This window comes from Trachypithecus francoisi, unplaced genomic scaffold (assembly GCF_009764315.1).
Source record: "Trachypithecus francoisi isolate TF-2019V2 unplaced genomic scaffold, Tfra_2.0 Lachesis_group15, whole genome shotgun sequence".
Lineage (NCBI taxonomy): Eukaryota > Metazoa > Chordata > Mammalia > Primates > Cercopithecidae > Trachypithecus > Trachypithecus francoisi.
Window position 1 is genome coordinate 55,885,084 of NW_022681460.1, and position 3,794 is coordinate 55,888,877.

A 3,794-nucleotide genomic window follows, 5' to 3' on the forward strand; every position below is an offset into this window, starting at 1 on the left:
ATGAAGCTGTACAGCCTCAGTGTCCTCTACAAAGGCGAGGCCAAGGTAGTGCTGCTCAAAGCCAGATACAACGATGTGGCTTCCTTCAGCTTTTTCCAGAGATCCACCGTTCAGGAATTCATGACCTTCACAAGTCAACAGATTGTGGAGCGCTCATCCAAAGGCACTAGAGCTTCTGTCGCAGAACAAGACTATCTGTGGCACGTCTATGTTCAGAATGACAGTCTTGCAGGTGTCGTCATTACTGACAATGAAAGCCCATCCCAGGTGGCCTTTACCTTGCTGGAGAAAGTACTAGATGAATTCTCCAAGCAAGTCAACAGGAAAGACTGGCCAGTAGGATCCCCTGCTACAATCCATTCTGCAGCCCTGGATGGTCACCTCAGTAGATACCAGAACCCACGAGATGCTGACCCCATGACTAAAGTGCAGGCCGAACCCAAATCATTCTGCACAATACCATGGAGTGTTTGTTAGAGCGAGGTGAGAAGCTAGGTGGCTTGGTGTCCAAATCCGAGATGCTGGGAACACAGTCTAAAGCCTTTCATAAAACTGCCCGGAGGCCAGGCACGGTGGATCATGCCTGTAGCACTCTGGGAGGCCGAGGCTGGCAGATCACCTGAGGTCAGGAGTTCGCGACCAGCCTGGGCAACACGGTGAAACCCCGTCTCTACTAAAATACAAAAACTTAGGTGGGCATGGCACCCTGCACCCATAGTCCCAGCTACACAGGAGGCTGGGGCAGGAGAATTGCTTGAACCTGGGAGGCGGAGGCTGCAGTGAGCCAAGATTGCACCACTGCATTCCAGCCTAGGCAACAGAGCAAGACTCCCTCTAAAAAAAAAAAAAAATTCCCGAAACAAAACTCGTGTTGTGCAATGGCCCGGCACTGGAACAACACCATCATTCGCATCAGAACTGCAGCCCCCAGAGAAGAAGAGACAGCCCTACACAAGGACCTGGAGTAGGGGTACACGGGCCATTTTTATTTTGAAGTTCCCAGGAGAAGCAGGGATGGTGGAAGGGTGGGAAATGTTCAAATTAATATGTGTGGTAGTGATTCTTGGAAAGAATTTGAGGGCCACGAAGGTGGATTTTTGGGCAAATGAAAGCATAAACTCCAACTGGCTTCTGAAAAGAAAAAAAAGAAAAAAGAATGTCAATGTGTTTCTAGAATAGCACCTGGCACATAGCAGATACCTGTTGTAGTTACTGAAGAAATGGACATATATCAGAAAGAGAAGGTTCACTGTGTGTCTGAGGGGAGAGCTATTGTTTTCCGACCAACACCGTATTTGTTGTGGTGGAGAGCGGCTGCACGTTTGGACACACAGGGCTTTCATGTGACTTGTTTGAACTAATGGCTGCACACCGGTTCTATGGGAAAGGGGAAAGCATCAGCGGTCAGAGCGAGCTGCCTGGGGGGCTAGTCTGCTTTGCTGCTCATGAGCCTCGCACTTATGGGCCAGTTGTAACCGCCCAAGGGGTTACAGTTCATCCACCACCAGTTCATCCACTGCTATAGACAAAGAGTAATTCATGCAGAGCCGACTGTGCAGGAGACTGGAGTTTTATTATTACTCAAATCAGTCTCCCCGAGCATTCTGGGAGCAGAGTTTCCAAGGACAATTCGATGGGTAGGACAAAGCCAGTGAGCCGGGGGCACTGACTGGTCAGGAACGAAATCTTAGGGAGTCAAATCTGTCTTGTGCTGAGTCAGTTCCTGGGTGGGAGCCACAAGATCAGATGAGCCTGTTTACTGATGGGGTGGGGCCAGCTGATCAGTCAAGTGCAGGGTCTGCAAAATATCTCAAGCACTGATTTCTAGGAGCAGTTTATGGAGGGTCAGAATCTTGTAGCCTCCAGCTGCATGACTCCTAAACTATAATTTCTAACGTGGCTAATGTTAGTCCCACAAAGGCAATCTAGTCCCCAGGCAAGAGGGAGGTCTGCTTTGGGAAAGGGCTGTTACCATCTTTGTTTTAAGCTATAAACTATAAACTAAGTTTCTCCCAAAGTTAGTTCAGTCTATGCCCAGGAATGAACAAGGACTGCTTGGAGGTTAGAAGCAAGATGGAGTCAGTTAAGTTAGATCTCTTTCACTGTCTCAGTCTTAATTTTGCAAAGGCAGTTTCACAGTGGCCTGGCCTCTGGATGCCTGTGTCCCCACAGTGGTGTGGGCTTTAGTGACAGCACCTTCCTCTCAGGGCTTTCATGAGGAGTAAATTAATAGGTATAAAGCACTTGAAAAAGAGCCTATTCTAACCACTAGGTATATAGAAGTGGTGATTATTAGAGCTGGTCTGGATCCCTTGCATTTGCTGAAATTGTATGCAACTCCTAGGTGAGAAAAGACTAGTGTTGGATTATTTTAGCGATAGGGAGCAGACAGACTGTTTAGCACCCTGAATAGTCATCTTTTTTTTTTTTTTGAGACCATGTCTCAAAAACAAGAAAACTCAAATTAACTTCAAACACGTTCACCCAAGTATAAATCTGGAAACTAAAATTTTTTTATTTAAACAAATTTTGACAGACCCATGTAATGATGATATAGACTGATATTTATCGGAAAGAAAAAGTCTTCACCACATGACACTGTATTTTTAAAGTACTGAAAATGTGTGTATTACATGATACCAGTTTTTATACTGGTGTGGTGGCTCACACCTGTAATCCCAACACTTTGGGAGGCCAAGGCGGGTGATCACCTGAGGTTGGGAGTTCAAGACCAGCCCAACCAACATGGAGAAACCCTGTCTACTAAAAATACAAAATTAGCCAAGCATGGTGGTGCATGCCTGTAATTCTAGCTACTCAGGGAGGCTGAGGCAGGAGAATCGCTTGAACCTGGGAGGTGGAGGTTGCAGTGAGCCAAGATTGCACCATTGTACTGCAGCTTGAGTGACAAGAGCGAAACTCCATCTCAAAAAAATAAAGAACTGTCAAAACACACACACACACACACACACACACACACACACACACCCCTTCCTGAGGAAGAAAACTGAGCAGAAGGAATTAGTTTCTAGTAGAGGAATTTCAAAGCAGAAATCCTTTCTTCATGGGGGCAGGGGTGTGTCACTGACCCCTCCATCATGTTGCCCCTCCCCCCATTCCCCACTCAGAGGCTCGCTCAGAAGCCCCAGTGTCACCTTGGTGAGAAGTGGCTGCCCTGTCCCATCCTGGAGTCCTGGGGTCCTCCCACTCTGAGCCACATGGGAGTTGGCCCATTACATCATCACCTCTGTTTTTGGCAGCCAGCCCAGCGCTCAGATGGCTAAGAGGTGACACCCTAAAACAAATAAACAGGAAAGAGAAAGAAGCAATTCACTTGGATGACATCTAACACAGACACAAAGAAAGAGGCCACACCATCCCTAAAGGACAAGTGATAACGCCGGGCAGAGCAGGCTCCTCTGGGCATATGATGCAAACGTTGACGTGTCACAAGCAGCATCAAAGAAAGTTGCTCCGAGGGCACGAGCCAGCTTTAATTAATAGCTCACCACTGCATCTTGGAGATGGGTTTCCCACTCTGGTGGAATGTTCCATTAGACTTGCTGACAATATTTTATGTCAAATAAGGTATAGATTGACCTGCAAGTCAAGACTGTGGTGGTGTGATCAAGAAAGGAAGTACAGGCCGGACGCCTGTAATCTCAGCACTTTGGGAGGCCGAGGCAGGCAGATCACTTGAGGCCAGGAGTTCGAGACCAGCCTGGCCAACATGGTGAAACTTCATCTCTATTTAAAACACAAAAATTTGCCAGGCCATAGTGGCACATGCCTGT

At 47.3% G+C, this 3,794-nt stretch overlaps 1 long non-coding RNA gene and 1 pseudogene across 1 annotated transcript; one reads left to right on the forward strand and one right to left on the reverse strand.

Annotated features, from left to right (window-relative positions):
• On the forward strand, nucleotides 1-968 carry LOC117097378 (annotated as a pseudogene).
• LOC117097221 lies at nucleotides 966-3,393 on the reverse strand. Its single transcript, XR_004442862.1, has 2 exons — nucleotides 3,156-3,393; nucleotides 966-1,131 (listed from the first exon to the last, which is right to left on the reverse strand). It is a non-coding gene; the product is annotated as an uncharacterized LOC117097221 (long non-coding RNA).
• Between the last annotated feature and the right edge of the window lie 401 nt (nucleotides 3,394-3,794).